Source organism: Nycticebus coucang, chromosome 9, assembly GCF_027406575.1.
Source record: "Nycticebus coucang isolate mNycCou1 chromosome 9, mNycCou1.pri, whole genome shotgun sequence".
Taxonomy (NCBI): domain Eukaryota; kingdom Metazoa; phylum Chordata; class Mammalia; order Primates; family Lorisidae; genus Nycticebus; species Nycticebus coucang.
Genome location: NC_069788.1, coordinates 121336589 through 121361077, shown reverse-complemented (window position 1 = coordinate 121361077; position 24489 = coordinate 121336589). Strand labels below are relative to the sequence as shown.

Below are 24489 nucleotides of genomic sequence, written 5' to 3'. Positions count from 1 at the left end.
ATGGAAACTAATAATAAACTTACTGGCTAGACATAATCAGGATTCCCAACAGCATGTCTTTTCTCTTCTAAATTAAGAAAGTCAGGAGGCTTAACAAGTAAAGAACAGAGCCAAAACAAATCTTCAAATAGAAAAGGGTAAATGACAACTACATCCAAATTAAGTTTCCGATACACATAAAAGCTGAACATTTTCAGTTTTCTATTAATTATGTAGACATGCCTCCAAGTACCTCTGAAACAAAATTAAAATTATTAAATGTTTTCCTATCATTACACATTTCCAAAAAAATTTCTTACAGATGGGATCTCTCTAAATTGTCCCAGCTACTCTCAAACTTAGCCTCAACCAATCCTCCTACCCTGACCTCCCAAAGCACTGAGATTATAGACATAAGCCATGCCTAGCCTTAAACACACTTTAAAATGTTATTGTTCATTTTAAACCTATATTCTTTGAGTGTTTACCCATTAAGTAAATGGTAAATATTAAAGAAAAATGTTGAATGTCAAAGGTATTTCCCTCGCCTGTAGTCCCAGCTGCTCGGGAGGCTGAGACAAGAGAATCGCGTTAAGCCCAAGAGTTAGAGGTTGCTGTGAGCCGTGTGACACCATGGCACTCTACCTGAGGGCGGTACAGTGAGATTCTGTCTCTACAAAAAAAAAAAAAAAAGGTATTTCCCTCCGATTAACTATACTCTTCCAGTTATAAAATGCAGAATTATTTAATGTAGATATATTACACACTTATAGGACAATGGAACATTAACTAGTAACTATCTTTATTGATACAGATATTGAGTTAAAAAATAAATTTATCCAAATATGTTTTAAAGTAGCTTTGTTATTTTTAAATAGCAGCAAATGGTCATAGTAAAATGAAAGTCACAGAAGTGCACAAAGGATTATGGAAAAATCACTGAAACACTTACCTGCTAGAAAAATCATTCATTATTATCTTAAGACATTTTTTACATAGGCATAAGTAATCTTCCATTAAAGGAATCATCCTTACTACTTCCTTTCATTCTACGTTATTAGGTAAAAATCATCTGTGTCAGCTTAAATCTCTTTTTTTTTTTTTTTTTTTTTTTTTGAGACAGAGTCTCACTTTGTTGTCCCTGGTAGAGTGCTGGGGTGTCACAGCTCACAGTAACCTCAATCTTGGGCTCAACTGATCCTCCTGCCTCAGCCTCCCAAGTGGCTGGGACTATAGGCACCCGCCATAAGGCCTGGCTATTTTTTTTTTAAGGTAGAGTCTCACTCTCGCTCTGGCTGGTCTCCAAACTTATGAACTCAAGCAATACACTGGTCTCAGCCTCCAGAGTGCTAGGATTACAGGTAAGAGCCACCATGCCCAGCCATAGATCTCATTATTATTATGACTATTATTTTTAAAACAAACTCTCACTTGGTCATGCTGTGTAGAATGTCATGGCAGCATAGCTCACAGTAATCTCAAACTCTTGGGCTCAAATGATCCTCTTTCCACCGCCTCCCAAGTGGCTGGGACTACAGATGCCAGCCACAACACGTGGCTATTTTTTAGAGACAGCGTTAGTCTGGTCTCTGAACTGCTCAAGCTGGTCTCAGAACTCCTGAGGTCAGGCAATGCACCCACCTCAGCTTCCCAGAGTGCTAGGATTATAGGCATGAGCCACTGTGCCTGGCCTATATCACATTACTTTTAACAGCTCTACTATACTATATTCTGAGTATTACCAAAACTTACTTAACTGTGTTGTATATTAATAATTTTCATTTATTAATAAATAAAATATCTTTAATACAATCAATGAGACACTCTTCATTTCCTCACTAAAATGCTCCATACCCTGAATCATTTTCCACACAACATTCATTCACTTATTTAAATATTTTTAAGCTCTTATTTATGCCATTCACTGTTTCACACAAACTAAATTCCCTGACTGTAGGAACTGAGTCTAATTTAATCATCACCTTATTTCCAATAATTAGTGGAGCCTCTGGTACATAGTAGACCTTCATATATGTGTTGAAGGGATGAATAGCCATCTTCATTCAGTCGCCATCCACTTCTGCAACTGCCTCCTATTGATACTGGTTTTGTTTTCATTTTATCTCATGGATTCAAAACCTCAGAAGATAAATACACCAACCCTACTAAATTTTTTAAAATAATGAAGCAATAGGAAGGACCCCTCGTAAGGACTGCTGGCCTCCCAAAAATGGAACTAAAGGAAAAGCGTTGAGTTTCTTCAAGAAAAATTCCAAGCTCCTAGCTAGTCTTAAAAAGTAAATGAGCAAACTAACAAACCAGAGTCCAGAAAACAGTAACAGTAACAGTCTAGAAAAGAGTCTCCCAAGTTAGCCAGAGAAACGAGGTATTTTGGTCCACTATAAGAACTGAAAACTAACATCTTAATATATATTCTTGAATTGCTTTTCAAAAATCCCCACCAGATGCAAAATCCTCTATCACAAAGCCTCTGATAAAAGGGAACCAGGGATTTAAAAGTTAATTGTCCTTACAAATTTCCTGAAGGACCTGGAGAGGGCCATAGCCACAGGCCTAATCAATGTATTGTTAACTTCTATATATTGGTTCACCATTTTACCTATAACTTCTACTTCCCTAAAATGTGCCCCTGCCTTTAAAAATCTTTATTTGTAACTCACTGGAGAATTTGGGTCTTAAGGTTAGGTGCCTGCTCCCCTTGCCTGATGCCATGCAATAAATGCCTTTTTCTCCCACCACAAATCTCAGGTGTCAGTGTCTGGCCTTACTATGCTGGGTGAGTGGACCCCAGTTTGGTTCAGTAACAAAGAGGCTTACAAGATCACCAAATTCAGAGGCTTAAGGCTATGAGAGAGAACTGTGAATTTTAGGGCCAGACAACACTACAGAGTAATAAGCCTTTAGCACTAATTATTGGGGGGCCCAATGCAGCCACATACCAACCCTTCCCCCTCATCCTCCTCTCCTCTTAAAACAAAGGATCTGGTCAGCTCACAGCCCCTGAAGTTCAGGCCAAAGGACCCTAACTTTCTAGGTAAGCTATGGAATTTGCCCAGCCCGTATGGCCCCATATAAAAGGGGTCTCTAACTGCCTCCTACAGCCACCACCTTTGCACTGCCCAGGCAGGTCACCCTCCCCTTTAAACAAATCTGGCCTGAACATCTCCACTATCTCTGGAAGCCACCACTTACATCTTTCATTAACAGTTCAGGATCACTAAGGAGAACTAAGCAGATGAATTTGGAGGAAGTGAAAAAAACAGTGTTACAACGTTTCCTTTTGGAAGCTCCGCTTAGCTATGTTTTTTAAAAAGTTCATTTTGAACTTGAAAACATCATTCAAAGGGAATGTGAATCTAACAGTTGGCTTTCTTTGTTTTTCTTTGGTCTCCCCAACAGGTCAGTGGAAATTAAGAGTAGGAGTATTCTCCAAACTCCAGAAGGTCCGGCTAGCGCACACAGAAAAACCCTAAAAATCCAATTTGCAAAGTTATGACTGAATTCATAAAATATCTATTTTGCTTTTCCAGGAAAAATGCTTTGAAAGAGGGGGGAAAGAACCACTGTAACACCAGAACATACCAGAATATTTTTTAATTCAATATTTTGACCTTTAAAATCAGTATGAAACAGTTATGAGAAACCTCAAGATGTGTTTACCCTATGTTTTCTTTCATTTGCAAAATAACAAATACGACAGATATTAAATTAGAATCACAAACCTGAAAAGAAGATTGAGATATTGCTCCTTTGGACTATTAGCTCTTTCACTCTTATGCCACTCTGTACACAAGAAGAAACATGTACAACAACAAAGAATTATCCAACTCAAAGTAGGTGTGGGGATAGGAGATGAAGCTATTTGAGTCAAAGTGGGAGATTGGGAGAAGGAATGCACCACCTAAGGTCCTAGAAGAAGACTTTTTTTTTTTTTTTTTCCTTTTTCCAGTTTTTTGGCTGGGGCCAGGTTTGAACCCACCACCTCTGGTATATGGGGCCAGTGCCCTACTCCTTTGAGCCACAGGCACCACCCAGAAGACTTTTTTTTTTTTTTGAGACAGTCTTTCTTTGTTGCTCTTGGTTGAGTGCTGTAGCATCACAGCTCACAGCAACCTCAAACTCTTGAGCCCAAGTGATTCTCTTGCCTCAGCCTCCCTAGTAACTGGAACTCTATAGGCACCACCACAACATCTAGCTATTTTCAGAGATGGGGTCTCACTCTTGCTTAGGCTGGTCTCGAACCTGTGAGCTCAGGCAATCCACCTACCTTGGCCTCCCAGACTCCTGGTATTACAGGCGTAAGCCACTATACATGGCTGATATGTTTTTATAAATATATCCTATTAGTCTTATTAGACAGCAAATTCTTTTTAAAAAGTATGCTGTTATAACTCTTTTTATGTCCCCAATATTAGAATATATAAGGTGTTCAATAAATGCTGGCTGATATCACTGAAAATTCAGATATGTACTAGCCCATTTAAATTAAAATATATGAGGTACACTAAACAGAGCTAAAGAAAGAATCTCTCTGAGGTTGAGGCTATGTTAATAGAAACTTCCAAAACTGAAAAGCAAAGAGAAAAAAAGGATAAAAATAATGGAGCAGAATATCAAAAAAAAACTGTAGGACAACAATAAAAGGTATAACATACATGTAATGAGAATACCAGGAATAGAAAGAGAAAAATGAACAGAAGAAATACTTGAAGCAATGACTGAGAATTTCCCCCAAATTAATTCCCACTCTGATAATTTCAACATCCTTGCCCTATCTGAGTCCAGTTCTATTGTTTGTTTTGTCTCTTTAAACTAGGTTTTCTTTCCTCTTAGTAAGTTTTACAACTTTTCAATGGAAGTTAGACAAACGCTGGGTAAAACGAACTGCAGCAAATAAATGTTTAGTAATGGGGGGTGGGGGGTGGATATCATTCCATAGTCCCCTAATCAGATCTTTCAATGAGTCTGTGCCCCTTAGCAAGGCACTTTTAAAGTGCTACTCAATGTCTTTGCTTTAGGTGAGACAGGATGGCTAGAGGGGGCTGCACCTGATATTTCTCTTCCCTGAAGTCAGCTACTCCACTAAAATCCCGACCCACAGGAACTGTATTAAACGGTTGCAGCATTAGGAAGGTTGAGAACCACCGCTCTAGTAAAATAGTTTTCTTGAGGGCAAAAATTGCTAAGAAGAACAGAATGCTCTGTCATATTACAAAATGATTGTTTTTCCCTTCTACTACTTGAAACATTAAGGGATTTTCCCTCCCTGTAATATTCATTTTTGAGGAACTGGTTGAGCCCCTGAAAGTAAAACCACAAAAGTGAGGTACATAGAAGTAAAACTCCTATGACCAAACCCCCACTGGAGTTTTTAACTCTCAGACTGGTCCACATAGCTTCAAGGAATTCATTAACACTTAAAGATTTTCTATCCTAGTTCTGCTTCCTGCAGAGGTTTTGCCCCTGGGTTTCTAATGAAGTAAATTGTGATTCTCTGTATTTGCCTGTCTTTGTCTCCCATTTGCAGACAGCAATTTTCTCTGTGACCTCACTTCTCTAGCTACCAAAAAGAACCTCTATTTTCATTGTCTACTCTCACATCACTAATAAAAATATTGATAAAAAATATATGTAACACTTGAAAAGAAAAAAAAATATATATGTAACATATTAAAAACAGAAAAAATGGAGATCTAAATTTGTTTCATTGGACACTGGGTGCTCCCTGGCCCTGGAGCAGAGCATGTGACCTCCTCAGCATCTACCCCACGCGCCAAAATGAAGCCAATCGGGCAAAAAATGTAATGAGCATCCACTGCGTGGGATATTATTATCTAGAGGACAGAAAACTACTCTCAGCCTTTTCCAGCATTAAACGAAAGAATAAACATAGCAATAAAAATTATGGTTAGGGAGGGGAGACAAGATGGCGGACTGAAGCCAGCTTTCAACAAAGGCTCCCGTCCAGAAGGAGAGTTAAGGGACAGGAATTTAGTAAGTATCCTGGTGGACTTGAGCCTCACCAAGAGAGAAGGCTGAAGAACGCACATCAACACCGCTGAGGCAAGTTGTGATCACAAGGACGCAAAGGGAAAAGGTACAAAATCCACCACCAAGCGGACGGGAGTCCCCCTCCCCCATGCGACCGGCTCATGAGCCCCACAATTGAACAAGAGGGCAGAAATTAAAGGCCCTCCCACTACACTCCACGGGAGAGACCTTCTAAAAACTGGACCTACCTCCCCTACTGGGGTGCCGTGGCGTTCTCCTGCCGGACAAAGGGCTGAATAAAACTTTGGGAATCCTTTGCCGGCAACCCTGAATCCCCGGCGCTCCCCTCCCGCCCACTGAGGTCTGGAGGCCTGTCCCCCAGGACTTCGGATCCTTGGGTGATTTCTCAACGGGAGTGGACAGTCCCCGAGTTGCGACTGGTCAGCATTGACTCTGAGGCACGCAAGTGAGGAGAGGGCACCGGGCTGAGGGGGAGTCACGCCTCGCGGCACTTCCCTGCGGTGCAGTGCACCAACCCTCCCCAGGCATACGGGGCCCAAGACTGAATAAGACTCTGGCTTCCCCGCTGAGAGCTGAGAGCCCCTACTCTTACTCGGGGTCTGAGGGCCTATCCCCCAGGAGTTCGGCTCCTTGGGTGATTTCTCGAGGGGAGTGCACAGTGCCTGAGCTGCGTCAGGTCAGCGCTGACTCTGGGATACGTGAGCGAGGAGAGGGCACTCTGCTGAGGGGAAATCAAGCCTTGGCGGCACTTCCCTGCGGTGCAGTTTAGGACCCCTCCCCGGACCGTAGTATTGCGTAAAACTGAATGAAACTCTAGCTTCCCGCCCCCACTCCCAATCGGGGTCTGGGGGCCCATCCCCCAAGAGTTCTGATTCTTGGGGGATCTCTTAAGGGGTGTGGACCCAGCACAAACTGCGGCCGCTCAGTGCTGACTCTGGGGCGCGGGACAGAGGAGAAAAGGGTCGCCTGAGTGCCCACACCAGAGCAGCTGTTCCCTGGAGGTAGATCAACAGCCGTTTTTTCTTTAACTGCAGAACGCTCACTTCTGGATATTCTGAGGCCACACCCCCTGTCTCCCTGGGCAACAAGAGGTGACACGGCTCACAAACCCGGAAGCTTCCAGGGCGGGGCCGACCCAGAGAGGTGTTCAGACGCAATTCTCCAGCAGCAAAGACGTTTGAACTCAAAACAGCCCGTCTTCTGTAGGCGACGACAGGAACAGAGACAGAACCTCACAAAGTTGTCTGTTCTGTTCTGTTCTGTTAGCAGCATCCATCATGGACGGGGCTAAGCCTGAGTGAACACCTCCTTCCCATCACCTGCATCAAACACTCAAAGATGTCAGGCCCCATCTCCTCCTGCTAGATAGCGGCAGTCTGCGGGGGCCTGGCAGACTTCCTTGCGATTCAGGCAGGTGCAAACCCCTGGAGTGTCTGTTCACTGCAGGCAACTGAGTTAGCCATCTGCAGAGATACCAGTGACTGGGTCCGACGGAGGGGCAAAGTGGGGAAGGAGACGTCAACCTTCCCAGACTGCTCTGTTTGCTGGGTGGCTCCTCCTGACTCCATGCTGCACTGGGGTTAGCTGTGTCAGAGGAGTCACCAGGCCCCTGTGATCCAGTTCCCAGAGACCTCTTGAACCCTTCCACCCGAGACAAGTGCCGATTGAGACAGTTGATTCGGACCTTTTGAACTGGGCTAATAGACTGAGGACTTTTCAGGCGGTGCCCTGGGTGTGCGATTGTAGGAAGGTTTGATTCTCCTTTTCCAACTGGGGCCAGAGGTGGGCAGGCGGGGTGACTTAATTGCTGATTTTTCCACACAGCTGAGACTTCAAGCCAGAGTAGAAGTTGCAATAGGATCGAACAGAACCCAGCTGAAAACAAGACAGAACCACTTTGCTCCACCACACCAGACAGGGCCCCAGTTTCTCAGGCAACAACACTGTACGGGCCCTCGATAAAACCTCAGGGGAAAAACCAAAGGGAGTAAACCATGGGGCGGAATCAGCGGAAAAACTCTGGTAACATGAATAACCAGAATAGATCAACCCCCCCAAGAAAAGATACGGCAGAAGTGATTGAAGACCCCATTCATAAACAACTGGCTGAGATGTCAGAAGTCGAATTCAGAATTTGGTTTGCAGACAAGATTAATAAAATGGAATTAGGAATTCGAGGAGAAATTCAAAAATTGTCTCAAGAATTTAACGAATTTAAAGACAAAACCACCAAAGACTTAGACACACTGAAACAAGAACTTACAGCCCTCAAAGATATGAAAAATACAGTAGAATCCCTCAGTAACAGAATGGAGCAAGCAGAAGAAAGGATTTCTGACATTGAAGATAAAGTCTTCGAACGCTCCCAAACTCTCAAAGAGGAAGAGAAATGGAGAGCAAAAACGGATCACTCACTCAGAGAACTCTCAGATAATTTGAAAAAAAACAACATAAGGTTTATAGGAATTTCGGAGAACGATGAAGTAGCTGCCAAGGGCACAGAGGCCCTTCTACATGAAATTATGAAAGAAAATTTTCCAGACATGCCTAGAGAATCTGAAATTCAGGTAGCAGACAGCTTCAGAACCCCAGCACGATTCAACCCCAATAAGCCATCTCCCAGACATATCATAATTAGCTTCACTAAAGTTAACATGAAAGAGAAGATTCTCAAAGCAGCCCGGCGAAAGAAAACTATAACGTACAAAGGTAAGAATATTAGAATAACTGCAGATCTCTCTTCTGAAACTTTTCAAGCCAGAAGAGGCTGGTCATCAACTTTTAATCTCCTAAAGCAAAAAAACTTTCAACCCAGGATCTTGTATCCAGCTAAACTGAGTTTCATCTATGATGGAGAAATTAAATACTTCAATGACATTCATATGTTGAAAAAATTTGCCATAAGTAAACCAGCTCTTCAGGATGTTCTCAGACCTATCCTCCACAATGACCAACCCAATCCTATACCACAAAAGTAAACTCACTCAGAAACTTCGGATCAAACTCCAACTTCCACACTGGCGAAAGGATTAAAAATGTCCACTGGACCTTTGAAAAACTCGATACCCAAAATTCCACCAGACTTATCAATACTCTCCATCAATGTGAATGGCTTAAACTGTCCTCTAAAAAGGCATAGGTTAGCTGACTGGATACAAAAACTCAAGCCAGATGCATACAAGAGTCACATCTCAACTTAAAAGACAAATACAGACTCAGGGTGAAAGGATGGTCATCCATATTTCAGGCAAATGGTAATCAGAAAAAAGCAGGTGTTGCAATTTTATTTGCAGATACAGTAGGCTTTAAACCATCAAAAGTAAGGAAGGACAAGAATGGTCACTTCATATTTGTTAAGGGTAATACTCAATATGACGAGATCTCAATTATTAATATCTATGCACCCAACCAGAATGCACCTCAATTTGTAAGAGAAACTCTAACAGACATGAGTAACTTGATTTCCTCCAGCTCCATAATCGTTGGAGATTTCAACACTCCCTTGGCAGTGTTGGATCGATCCTCCAGAAAGAACCTGAGCAAAGAAATCTTAGATTTAAACCTAACCATCCAATATTTAGATTTAGCAGACATCTACAGAACATTTCATCCCAACAAAACTGAATACACATACTTCTCATCAGCCCACGGAACTTACTCCAAAATTGATCACATTTTAGGTCACAAGTCTAACCTCAGTAAATTTAAAGGAATAGAAATTATTCCATGCATCTTCTCGGACCATCATGGAATAAAACTTGAATTGAGTAACAACAGGAATCTGCATACCCATACAAAAACATGGAAGTTAAATAACCTTATGCTGAATGATAGCTGGGTCAGAGATGAGATTAAGAAAGAAATCACCAATTTTTTGGAACAAAATGACAATGAAGACACAAACTATCAGAACCTCTGGGACACTGCAAAGGCAGTTCTAAGAGGGAAATTTATAGCACTGCAAGCCTTCCTCAAGAGAACGGAAAGAGAGGAAGTTAACAACTTAATGGGACATCTCATGCAACTGGAAAAGGAAGAACATTCCAACCCCAAACCCAGTAGAAGAAAAGAAATAACCAAAATTAGAGCAGAATTAAATGAAATTGAAAACAAAAGAATAATACAATAGATCAATAAATCAAAAAGCTGGTTTTTTGAAAAGGTCAATAAAATAGATAAACCTCTGGCCAACCTAATCAGGAAAAAAAGAGTAAAATCTCTAATATCATCAATCAGAAACAACAAAGACGAAATAACCACAGACTCATCAGAAATCCAAAAAATCCTTAATGAATATTACAAGAAACTTTATTCTCAGAAATATGAAAATCTGAAGGAAATAGACCGATACTTGGAAGCACGCCACCTTCCAAGACTTAACCAGAATCAAGTGGAAATGTTGAACAGACCCATATCAAGTTCAGAAATAGCATCAACTATACAAAAACCTCCCTAAAAAGAAAACCCCGGGACCAGATGGTTTCACGTCAGAATTCTACCAAACCTTTAAAGAGGAATTAGTACCTATATTACTCAACCTGTTCCAAAATGTAGAAAAAGAAGGAAGACTACCCAACACGTTCTATGAAGCAAACATCACCCTGATCCCCAAACCAGGAAAAGACCCAACAAGAAAAGAAAATTATAGACCAATATCACTAATGAATATAGATGCAAAAATATTCAACAAGATCCTAACAAACAGAATCCAGCAACACATCAAACAAATTATACATCATGACCAAGTTGGTTTTATCCCAGGGTCTCAAGGCTGGTTCAATATACGTAAATCTATAAATGTAATTCAGCACATAAACAAATTAAAAAACAAAGACCATATGATTCTCTCAATTGATGCAGAAAAAGCTTTTGATAATATCCAGCATCCCTTCATGATCAGAACACTCAAGAAAATTGGTCTAGAAGGGACTTTTCTTAAACTGATAGAGGCTATCTACAGCAAACCCACAGCCAATATCATATTGAATGGAGTTAAATTGGAATCATTTCCACTCAGATCAGGAACCAGACAAGGCTGCCAATTGTCTCCATTGCTTTTCAACATTGTAATGGAAGTTTTAGCCACCACAATTAGGGAAGAAAAGGCGATCAAGGGTATCCGTATAGGGTCAGAAGAGATCAAACTCTCGCTCTTCGCAGATGATATGATTGTGTATCTGGAAAACACTAGGGACTCTACTACAAAACTCCTAGAAGTGATCAAGGAATACAGCAGCGTCTCAGGTTACAAAATCAACATCCATAAATCGGTAGCCTTTATATACACCAACAACAGTCAAATTGAAAAAGCAGTTAAGGACTCTATCCCATTCACAGTAGTGCCAAAGAAGATGAAATATTTGGGAATTTACCTAACAAAAGACGTGAAAGATCTCTATAAAGAGAACTATGAAACTCTAAGAAAAGAAATAGCTGAAAATGTTAACAAATGGAAAAACATACCATGCTTATGGCTAGGAAGAATCAACATTATCAAAATGTCCATACTACCCAAAGCAATATATAATTTCAACGCACTCCCTATTAAAGCTCCACTGTCATATTTTAAAGATCTTGAAAAAACATTACTTCGTTTTATATGGAATCAGAAAAAACCTCGAATAGCCAAGACATTACTCAGAAATAAAAACAAAACAGGAGGAATCACACTACCAGACCTCAGACTTTACTACAAATCGATAGTGATCAAAACAGCATGGTATTGGCACAAAAATAGAGAAGTAGATATCTGGAATAGAATAGAGAACCAAGAGATGAATCCAGCTACTTACCGCTATTTGATTTTTGACAAGCCAATTAAAAACATTCAGTGGGGAAAAGATTCCCTATTTAACAAGTGGTGCTGGGTGAACTGGCTGGCAACCTGTAGAAGACTGAAATTGGACCCACACCTTTCACCATTAACTAAGATAGACTCTCATTGGATTAAAGATTTAAACTTAAGACATGAAACTATAAAAATACTAGAGGAGAATGCAGGGAAAACCCTTGAAGAAATTGGTCTGGGTGAGTATTTCATGAGGAGAACCCCCCGGGCAATTGAAGCAGCTTCAAAAATACACTACTGGGACTTGATCAAACTAAAAAGCTTCTGCACAGCTAAGAACACAGTAAGCAGAGCAAGCAGACAGCCCTCAGAATGGGAGAAGATATTTGCAGGGTATAACTCTGACAAAGGTTTAATAACCAGAATCCACAGAGAACTCAAACGCATCAGCAAGAAAAAAACAAGGGATCCCATTGCAGGCTGGGCAAGGGATTTGAAGAGAAACTTCTCTGAAGAAGACAGGCGCACGGCCTTCAGACATATCAAAAAATGCTCATCATCTTTAATCATCAGAGAAATGCAAATCAAAACTACTTTGAGATATCATCTAACTCCAATGAGACTAGCCTATATCACAAAATCTCAAGACCAGAGATGTTGGCGTGGATGCGGAGAAAAGGGAACACTTCTGCACTGCTGGTGGGAATGCAAATTAATACATTCCTTTTGGAAAGATATATGGAGAACACTCAGAGATCTAAAAATAGATCTGCCATTCAATCCTGTAATTCCTCTGATGGGCATATACCCAGAAGACCAAAAATCACAACATAACAAAGATATTTGTACCAGAATCTTTATTGCAGCCCAATTCATAATAGCTAAGTCATGGAAAAAGCCCAAGTGCCCATCGATCCACGAATGGATTAATAAATTGTGGTATATGTATACCATGGAATACTATGCAGCCTTAAAGAAAGATGGAGACTTTACCTCTTTCATGTTTACATGGATGGAGCTGGAACATATTCTTCTTAGTAAAGTATCCCAAGAATGGAAGAAAAAATACCCAATGTACACAGCCCTACTATGAAACTAATTTGGGACTCTCACATGAAAGCTATAACCCAGCTACAACTTAACAATAGGGGGAAGTGGGAAAGGTGGGGGGTGGGTAGAGGGAGGGGAATCGGTGGGATCACACCTGTGGTGCATATTACAGGGGTATTTGCGAAACTTGGTAAATGTAGAATGTAAATGTTTTGGCACAGTAACTGAGATAACGCCGGAAAGGCTATGTTAACCACTGTGATAAAAATGTGTCAAATGGTTTATGAAGTGAGTGTATGATGCCCCATAATCATATCATTGTATACAGTTATGATTTAATAAAAAAAAAAGAAATTAAAAAAAAAATAAAAAATAAATAAATAAATAAATTTGTTTCATTGGCACATAAATTACCTAAAATATTATTAATGCAGTGTTTACACTATAAATAATGCCAAAATGCAAACAGTTAAATAATACACTTCATCCTTTATTTCTGAAACAATGAATTAAAATATTTCTAAAATCAGTACCTAAATATTAAATGCCCATAAGGGCTTCCAAAAAAATCTACCACTAAGTACTACAGATCACTGGTTATCCCTACTGCTGTTTATTCCTAAAATAGCATTAATCACACCTTCTACACAAATCCAAGTTGTTAAGTTTTTTGAGCTAAAGAAAAAAAAAAAAGAAGAAAACTTAATTTTTATATGAAATTAGACATTTAGATGCAAACTCCCAATACGTGCCATCACCATGGAATTAACCTTTATCAAAATTTATTTTACTTGGAAAATCTTAGTCCATGATAAAGTGCTCCTTGATATTGTTACAGCAAGAAAAAAAACCTAATTTTTTTCAAATTGCCTGAAAAATGGCTTATTACTTTATATTTTACTAGCTTAAATTTTATTCAACTGAGTTTTAACATATTTCACCAAAACCATGCTAGTTAAAAGTTACAGTTAACTATACCATATAATTCATCTTCAGGACTTTGAAAGTACTGTTGAAAATCCTGTGGCTCAGTGAGTAGGGCGCGGACCCCATATGCCGAGGGTGGCGGGTTCAAACCCAGCCCCAACAAAAAAATAGCCGGGCGTTGTGGCAGGCGCCTGTAGTCCCAGCTGCTCGGGAGGCTGAGGCAAGAGAATCGCGTAAGCCCAAGAGTTAGAGGTTGCTGTGAGCCGTGTGACGCCACGGCACTCTACCCGAGGGCGGTACAGTGAGACTCTGTCTCTACAAAAAAAAAAGAAAGAAAGAAAGAAAATAAGCCTCCAAACTTAGCCTGACTATCGGGTCAGATCCTAGGAAACATATTAACACCTATATTGTATGTGTATACATATACATTTTATATATATATACATTTTATTATTATTACTTACATATCTGTGATGCATTAAGTAGAAAAGATATCTCTGAACTCTTTACACAGTGAACAGATGGTGAACCACTATAAAATTAGGAGTTCAGCTAACAACAGGGTAACATCTTAAGGAAATATTAAAAATTTTGATATCCTGCCACAGAGTAGGATAAATAAGCTTCCCTTATGACTTGATACAGTTTCTAGCTAAAGTAATAAACAACAAAACGATTCAACTATGTCAGAGATTAAAAAAATGAAAACATCAGAAACAACAAAAAAAATTAGGACAATTGAGTTGTGTCAGGTGGTTATATATTTAAAAATAAACTATTCAGATGACAATGGCTATGTGACACAAAATAGCCTAGCAAATGAACAACTGAATATATATAGCCTTTCTCTCAAAAAATGTCACATGGCTTTGAGAAAGTCACTTTTTCATCTCTAAAGCTGAAATCATGTAGTCTCAGTAGAAACTTTTCATAAATAGTGACACTGCATCAATAAAAAATACAGTGTCTTCTCGGGAGATACCAACTAAAAAAAAAACAGGGTTCTGTCACTTTTTTTTTGTTCGGAAACAAGGTCTTGCTCTATCACCAGACTGTCTACATATAGGCTGAATTAAAACTTTAAGGATAACATTTACATAATTATCAATTGATATGATAATTTACATAATTATCAATATTTACATAATATTGATCTTTTATCTTTTTATTTTTTAAATGAATTTATTTAAAATATCTAAGAATAAGTTTCAATGAAATAATCCTCCCAGATTGACAGGCACAATTAGAACATTAGTAAGCTATAAGGGCTAAATTGATGGCTGATATCTTCATGATTATTTCTAATTTTCCCTACCTACTGGTGCTACCATGAATGAGGCTAGTTGGTGACAGTTTGGGGTGGGAGTGGGGGTCAAATATGCCAATCTGTTATCAGCTTTTGACAATGGTGCACTGTATTTCTATTTGAAGTGGAATTTGTGAAACAGTATTTTTTTGACAGTATTTTTTAATTCTGTCTGCTTAACAGGCCATCACATCAAAGAAGACCAAGAGAATGCTGAAGAAAGAAAACAGACTTTTTACTAAGGATTGGGAACTGCAATATTATCTTGTTTCTGCTAAAGAGAAGATGATTTGCTTGCTTTGTGATACTACAATATCAACATTAAAGAAATTCAATGCTCATGAACATTATAACATTTGTAAAGATTACAAATATTTTAAAATAGAGGCAGAGGCACAAAAGGTTGTATTGCAGAAATTAAAGGATGAAAATCAAAAGCAAAGACAGTTCTTTCAAACAGCAATAAGACCTGGAAATAATGCCACTGAAACAACTAAGAAAATAGTTTTATATACTGGTTAAAAAAAAAAGAAGCCATTCAGAGATGTAGAAATTATGAAAGAGGGCAGCGCCTGTGGCTCAGTGAGTAGGGCGCCAGCCCCATATGCCGAGGGTGGCTGGTTCAAACCCAGCCCCGGCCAAACTGCAACCAAAAAATAGCCGGGCGTTGTGGCGGGCGCCTGTAGTCCCAGCTACTCAGGAGGCTGAGGCAAGAGAATCGCGTAAGCCCAAGAGTTAGAGGTTGCTGTGAGCCGTGTGATGCCACGGCACTCTACCCAACAGCGGTACAGTGAGACTCTGTCTCTACAAAAAAAAAAAAGAAAGAAATTATGAAAGAATGTACTGTCAAAGTTGTAGGATGCTTAGACCCTGATAACATTTCCAAGTACAAAGAACAGCCTGTTTCAAGGAGAACCATAACTGATCAGTAGCATGAATTAGTCTTAACAACTTTATGCAATACTTCAAAAGGAAGACATATTCCTTATTGATCCAATCACTTTGGATCTATCAACTGATACTACTAGCTCAGTACAGATTTTACACTTCATGTAGGTCACAACAGATGATTTTCTTTGCTACAAAGAGTTACTCACTTTGGGCACTCTTGCAAACAGAACATAGACAACAGATACCTTCAACAACTTTCAAGATAAAAGATCATGAAGTTGAACTGAATTTGGTAAGTTTAGTGAGTATATGTCTAACCAGGGGGCCAATTCACTGTCCTTCAGGCTGCTGGAGGGCCGGACTATAGTTTAAAAAAAAAAAAAAAAAACTATGAACAAATTCCTATGCATACTGCACATATCTTATTTTGAAGTAAAAAAACAAAACGGGAACAAATACAATCACACCGCCTCATGTGGCCGGCGGGCCACAGTTTGAGGACCCCTGGTAAACAGTGCACCTTCCATGACAGGAAAACATGCAGGGCTTAGGGCACTAATTTAAAAAAGTATTACCAGATCCAGAAACTCCCATTTCTTTTTATCATATGTTGCATCAGCAAAATCTCTCAAATGTTTTCCAACATAAAGCAAACAGAACAAAGTCATTAACAGATAAGTTGACTTTAAAATTAATAGTTTTCATTTTTTGAAATTATTAGGTACATAATTATTAGATTTCTACAAAATAATGTACATTTTAAAGTATATCTATTAATACGTAAGAAGCTTATGAAACCACAGGTATTTCCAAAGAAGGGTATTATTTCTTAAATCTGTGTCACTAAAATTATTACTTGTTCAAAATGAGATAAAAGAAAGGGGAAATGTTAATTATCTACAAATACATATTTTCTTTGTTGTTAACATGAAACACATACAAAGCCATTCAATTAAGTTATACTATATTCCTAGGTTTGATTATCCAAGAACAGCTCCTTGAATGAAGGCTGGACTAATAAACTGTAGTAAAACTATTTAAACAATTCCTAATCACTAACTGTTCATAGATTTGGTTTGAAAAATGTTTTTTTTAATCTTTTCAGTTAGCACTGTACTTTAATATTTTCCCCTAAAAGATAACATGAAAGTTTATCTAATACAAAAAGGCCCCACAGTTTAAAAAGGGGATGGAAGGTAGGTAGGGAAAATAGGCGGGAATCTATAAAGAGCTTCAAGGATGTAAAGCATATTCCACATCAGAACTTATTTACAGTTCTTCATCTTGAATTCAACAAATAGTAAACTGCAGCAATCAGCCAAGCTTGGCAAATTAAAATAACAGTAATTTTGCCAGATTATCTTCTATAAAATATTCAAATATGGACGTTTGTGTTCATGCAAGGGTCTCCATGTGCCAATTAAAATGCTTTGTTTAGGATCCTAAAATTGGGCTTTGTTTCCACCCTTTTATAGTAACTCCCTAAATTCTGAACTTTGATTTTAACTCTCTCACCCTAGCTAAGAGTACAATTATCTGTCTACATATAGGCTGAATTAAAACTTTAAGGTTAACATTTACATAAGCATCCACAGACAAACGAAATCTAGAAACTTTCAAAATCTAGGTCTGTAAAGATGAAAGAAAAGATCCAGGAAGGAATGGAGGAACAGAGGGAGGATTTTAAAGGATGGCAACTGAAAAAAGAATAAAAAATTAACTTTTCATTTGTGTGAGCAGGTATGCCTTAGGAAAGTAAAAATCCAAATGTAAAGAACAATTAACAAGTTAATAAAGTTGGCTCTATTCAAAGTTCCATTAAGCAAGATTGCCACAAGACCCTGTATCTAAAAATAGCTGAGCATTGCAGCAGGTGCCTGTAATCCCAGCTTCTTGGGAGGCTGAGGTAAGAGAATCACTTGAGCCCTAGAGTTTGAGGTTGCTGTCAGCTATGACACCAAAAAGAAAAGGAAAAGAAAGACTGCCATTTATTTGGCTGAAAGTAAGACCCTATTTTATTTATTTATTTATTTATTTATTTATTTATTTTTAGAGACAGTCTCACTTTATCACCCTCGGTAGAGTTCCGTGGCATCACAGCTGACAGCAACCTGCAGCTCTTGGGCTTAGGCAATTCTCTTGCCTCAGCCTCCTGAGTAGCTGGGACTACAGTGCCCGCCACAATGCCCAGCTATTTTTTGTTAGAGTTTGGCCGGGGCTGGGTTCAAACCCTCCACCCTCGGTTTATAGGGCCGGCACCCTACTCACCCTATGTTTTGATGACAAGTTTAAGTTCATGAAAACTGTTAAAAGCAGAAAAATGCAATCAGTATGAAATTCAAACCAAACACACTTTCTGAAATCCATAATTGCCCAACCAATAAATAAGAACAATATTGGCTTTAGTGAAAAAGCTATCAAATCCATAAATTTGCTAACTGCTCTACCTTAGGCCAGGCACAATGGCTCACGCCTATAATCCTAGCACTCTGGTAGGACAAAGTAGGTGGATTGCTTGAGCTTAGGGAGTTTGAGACCAGCCTGAGGCAAGATCCTATCTGTACTAAAAATAGAAAAACTAGCCAGATGTGGTGCTACATGCCTGTCGTCCCAGCTACTTGGGAGGATGAAGCAAAAGAATGTCTTTAACACAAGAGTTTGAGGTTGCTGCAAGCTATGATGCCACAGCACTCTACCCAGGAGAGAATAAGACTTTCTAAAAAAAAAAAAAAAATTGATTAATTAAAAAATAACCAGTCTTTCTAATCCCCCATTACTCAGTTTCCCGTAAACATATACACAAATATTAAAAAGCCTCCCTCAGACTTCCCAGGAAAATTACAAGTGACAGGCATGCCTCTGCATGTACAATTGCATGCATAAATTTACAGTTATAAATATATATACTGAGATTGCTCGAAGTATTTCTAGACAGTTAGGTAGGCTTGTAAAAAATTTTATGATCACTCACCACTCGGCCATCCAAAGTCGTGTACAACAATGGATCCAAGGCTAACCAGTGGTTCTCAAAGCAGGGAAGGAAGAAGAAAGTTTGGTAGAGGAACCAACATCTTCAGCCTCCCTTAAGGAGCTTGTTGGAAATGTAGAATCTCAGGTCCTATCCAAGAATATATTGAGTTGGAACCTGCATTTTAACAAAATCTCCAAATGATCCATATACACATTAAAATTTAAGAAGCTCTGCAGGAAGGGAAATATCTGAATGAGAGAGAAGGTATAATCTTTTTCAAAGATTGGTTCCCACTACAGGCTACTGTTTGGGTAATAGGCAGCCCATTTTTAACCTGTTTATACCATCATTACTCTTGCCACAATTTTTTACATTTTAAATAAGTTTTCTGTTCTTGAAAAACAGAAAGCCATCAAGAGCCAAAGAATTTGTACCTAATGGTTAAATCTAAGGTTCCAAGAAAAGCTATGACAGAGTTATTTCACAGCAAGTCTTTCTTGTGTTAACTGAACAATTTAAAAAATAATAACAATTTCTTTCCTTTCCAACCCTCAGCACTAAGAAAATTTAGGGGTCCCACTAATGGGAAAGAGACCAAGAGATCAAAAGCCTATGCCATGCCATGATATAACCAGAAGTGGAGGTTATATGTGCCTGATTATTCAGTAATCGTCTCCTATTTCTGTAACGCTGAAAACTACTTTTCTCTTTTGCCAGCTAGCTTCCTCACACTGTCAATAACAGCACTAGTGGAAAAACACCATACATACTTTTTCTAATTAGCATTGAACCAGCATAGGCCCTATACTTCAGCAGTAGCAGTTCTGACAGCCACAAGCTTTTCCTGGGACTCACAGAAATTCTCCTCAGAAATGTCAAGAGCACCAGGCAATACCCCTTCCACAGGTTTTAAACCCCAACTCTACGGGGCAATAAACTCTTAAGTTATTCTCTGATTCCCCCAGGACTATGGACGGTGGCTGCTTCCTGCAAATACTATCTCTGTGTTACCTCGTTGTTCCTCTTCTGTTTTTTTAGCCCTTTGATTTTTAAGCTCTCTAACACATGTATATGACTCATTCGCTATGTCAAATTTTCTTAGTATGAAGTATTATGAATTGTTTTCCTGATGTAATCCTAAATGATCTATCATGGCTACATGGAATAAAATTCAACATGACCTTGGTCACTTCAGAAAACAGTTTTCCCAAAACATAATCCATGAAAAATACTTACTGCCTCTCCTCAAAATAGGTACGAGATAGGAAATGTATACAAGAAGTACAGTTGAAAAAGAACAAAGAAGAAACATAACCTAAGAAAACAAATATACTAAAAGAAATTACCATGGTAGAAAACACATTTTAACCTTTAAAAACAAAGGAAAGGCCAAAAAAGGTCTAAAATAAGTTTTCTACTATAAATAATAAAAATCACAGAACTTTAGAAGAAAGCAGTTTTATATCTAGTTTGGATTACTACACTTTAAGGAAGCTGTTGAGAAATTAAGGTACAGTCCAAAGAAGATTATACCAGTGATGAGAAGGGATGGGAAACAAGATCTATAAAGAAAGGTTCAGGAGGCCAGGTGCATGCAGTGCCTCATCTCTATAATCCTAGCACCCTGGGAGGCCGAGGTGAGAGAATCTGAGTTTTAAGTTTGAAAAGAGCAGTGCCTGTGGCTCAGTGGGTAGGGCACCAGCCCCATATACCAAGGTGGCAGGTTCGAACCTGGCTGAGGCCAAAACTGCCCCCCCAAAAATAATAATAATAATAAAATAAAATGGGTGTGTTTTAAAAAAAAAAAGTTTGAAAGACCCTGTCTCTACCAAAAAACAGAAAATTAACTGAATATGGTGCCCCAAACCTATACTCTCAGCTACTCAGAAGTCTGAGGCAAGAGAACTGCTTGAGTCTAGGAGCTTGAAGATGCAGTGAGCTATGACACCACCACAGCACTCTAGCCTGGGTGATAAAGCAAGACTTTGTCTCAAAAAAAAAAAAAAAAAAGGTTCAGGAGTCAGACCAATCTGAAAGAGAGTGAAACTCCATCTCCAAAAATAGCCAGGCTTTGTGGTGGGTGCCTATAGTCCCAACTACTCAGGAGGCAGTGGCAAGAGGATCGCTTGAGCCCAAGGTTTGAGGTTGCTGTGAGCTATGATACCAGAGCACTCAGCCAAGGGTGACAAAGTAAGACTCTGTCTCAAAAAAAAAAAAAAAAAAACACTTGGATTTCAAAGACATCATATGAACAGAAGAATGTCAAATATCTCATTGATGTTTTTATATTGATTAGGTGTTGAAATAATATTTTGAATATAACAGATTAAATAATTAAAACCAAATTCATCTGTTTCTTTTTATTATTTTTAATGTAGCTACCAAAAAAATTAAAATTATGTGTGCAGTTCACCTTATATTTCTATTGGATAGCTCTGGTCTATCAATGAATGATCCTAAATTGGTGCTAAACAATTTCCATATCAAACTTCCATGTTTATACAGCATCATAAAATCTAGACATTATAACAGCCAAACCAAATTTTCCTTTTCCCTTGATTGCAAAGTAGATCACATTCATTTATCAGTTTCCAGGTGCCTTCCTTTCTGATATCTTTATTCACCCTTAAAATGTTTCATAAATTTTATAACCTTTTATCTCTTCCACCTCCCACCTAAAATACTGGGCTTGAAATATTAACTTTTATCTCTCATGACTATCATACTTAGAGAAAGGGGAAAAGAAAATTTCTTCCAAAGCAGTCTCCAGGTTATCTCTAAGAAGGTTTGGCCTCTAGAATCAAATAGCCCAGTGTGAACTCTGCCTCCCATTGTGCAAATTATTACAGCTCAGTTTCTTTATCAGTAACAGAGAGTAAATACTATTATTATTTAATATTAAAATTATATTTCACTTAATTGATAACTAATGTTAAAATATCAAATCTATATGTTGTGAGATAATATAAGAAAAGCATTTAGTTTGGTACCTAGGACTCTAATACTAATAAAAATTAGCTATTAGTAGTAGTACCATTATTTCCTTTTTAGGTATGCTACCTAAACCTATCATTTTTCTATTTTTTTCCTGGCTTCTCATCAGCAGGTTTCTCCTCAATCCAGTCTACAGCACATCTAATAACAGGTAAAGAATACAGAACAACACACAGAGAGGGAGGTCACAGGGCTGACAAAAACAAAGAACTGCAAACATCAGACCCCATAAGAAAGTGGTTTGAATCACATAATAGAAAGATTCCTCATTATAAAAAGTAGTCAAGCTAAGTCTGGGATCCTGCAAAAAGTATCTTTACAGATGATAGGAATAGGTGTTTCTAAAGTTCCCCTATAATCTTTTATGCTCTTTCAAGGTTTCAAACTCAGATATTAAGATCTAGAACAGTGGTTCTCAACCTTCCTAATGCCATAGCCCTTTAAATACAGTTCCTGTGGGTCATGACCCACAGGTTGAGAACCGTTGATCTAGAATCTATCCCATTGACAATACCTATCAAGTATAAAAATTGTGCATTCCTTGCAGCAATCTAGCTCAGCCATTGATCTATGCCTGTACACCTAAAAAAACTCAATAAAATCCTATAAGCAACCTAATAGAAAGCCCAAATTTAGACTTTCGTTGTATGGCAATCCAGGTTAATCTGTCCACTAGTACCTAAGGGCTCAAGTAGCAAAAGATATACCTACATACACATGCTTTCTTAGTCACTAGTGGCAAACCAAGTTTCACAAACTTTTAGAGAAGATTCAGGTGGGTAGGTCTATAGCAGTGATTCTCAATCTTCCTAATGCCACAACCCTTCAATATAGTTCCTCATGCTGTGGTGACCCCCAACCATAAAATTATTTTCATTGCTATTTCATAACTGTAATTTTGCTACTGTAATGAATCATAATGTAAATATCTGATATGCAGGACGGTCTTAGGCGACCCCTGTGAAAGGGTCGTTTGACCCCCAAAGGGGTCTCAACCCACAGGTTGAGAACCTCTGCTCTATAGCCTAAGTCTAACAGGTAAGCTGAACTTCTCATTACTCTTTTCGTATTCTACCATATATTTTAGACATTTACATTATGTTTCACATCCTCTTCTCTTAAGGACCACATAGCATCCTGAATTCTAAAGTCTACAATACTTCATCTGATATTTTAGATATTCAAATATCTGTCATGGTGGATTGAACTTATAATTTGGAAAAAACCACTTTCACATGATTTTCATTTGATTGTCCCAACAATTGTATAATCAAACACAGCAAAGACATACTCTAATTTGCTGCTAAGTAACTAAAGCCCAAAGTCCAAGTTACCAATTCAAAATTATTCATTCTTTGTAAGTCTTAATAAGCCAACTTTTTAGTCCAAGACGACGCTGGTGATCAGTGACAAAAGCAGAACTTCACACCACATTTCACCAGAGCTTCTCTCAAGAGAGAACCACTGGGGAAGGGAGGAAGACAAAAGATGATGGATGACCATGATAAATTTTTAGTAATGAGCTAAATCTATGGCAGTCCTAAATAAAAATAACTAACTTGTTTTATACATTTCATTTTTCTTACCTTTGAAGTTTTGGAGTTTTACTTTCCTTCCTATAAGTTTTTTTCTATTAAGTTTCTTCTTTTTTCTTAACATAATTCATTTCAAATTTTACCCAGTTCTTTCATACCTATGAGTTGATTCATGATTTAAAAGTTATGTAATTTTACAGTTTCTTTATTCTGCCTTTAATAAATTCATTTTATTACTCATTTCAGTTCAACAATATTCTGTGAAATGGTTCTGTTCAATTTTACCCTCTCTAAAAATAACCTTTTTGTTGTACAAGTCCACATTCCGCTGGTATTTCTACTAGACTCATATGAAAAAAAGACCAGCAGTTACTCTATAAAAATACTTTAAGCAATTAGTCAACATTAGCTGACCCAAGATTATATAAAACCAAAGTTAACTACCTGTTGTCATTCCTAAGCTCATATTTGGAATGTCCTATAAACCTCCTATTTAATTAATGATTTAAGGTAATTCACTTTTCTGTGAATGTTTCCTCATGGGTAATAATAAGAAAGTTGATCTAGATCTATAGAATTTCTTTAAGATCTAAAGAGATTCTGAGTTTGGGGATTTAAATCCAAGTTTATTTAAAATATTCTCTAATAGTTGGTTTATTATGTTAATGCATGTATTCAAACCTTGTCTACCCACTGTATTTTAATATTCTGTACAGCTTTGTACAGCTTTGTACCCTTATAACTATGAACATGGTGCTAATGAAAATACAGGCAACTTTTACTCGGTCTCCTAACTGCAGTGTTAAACTGGTGGCTTTTAAGTTTCCCTATGTGTGTGTGATTCAACAAGTCACTATAAACTCTGAACCAGATTCTGAGTAGGTAACACTGTTACTAGAATCTATTAGGTTATATGCCATAACTGATATTCAGCATAACAAGCATCTGCAAAAGAAATGGCAATGAATTGGGAAAGCAAAAATTGACCCCAAACCTTGCTCTTTGCTACAATCCT

The 24489-nt window shown here is 38.3% G+C and overlaps 1 protein-coding gene across 6 annotated transcripts in view; it reads right to left on the bottom strand.

Annotated features, from left to right (window-relative positions):
- FUT8 (fucosyltransferase 8) overlaps positions 1-24489 on the bottom strand; it is a 429531-nt gene that overhangs the window by 270537 nt on the left and 134505 nt on the right. Inside the window, exon 3 of one of the 6 annotated variants that reach the window (XM_053602553.1) lies at positions 18946-19092. The exons of the other annotated variants lie outside the window; for them this stretch is intronic. The gene's annotated coding sequence lies outside the window, so the exon portion shown is untranslated. The remainder of the gene's footprint in view (positions 1-18945; positions 19093-24489) is intronic. 6 annotated transcript variants of the gene reach the window in all.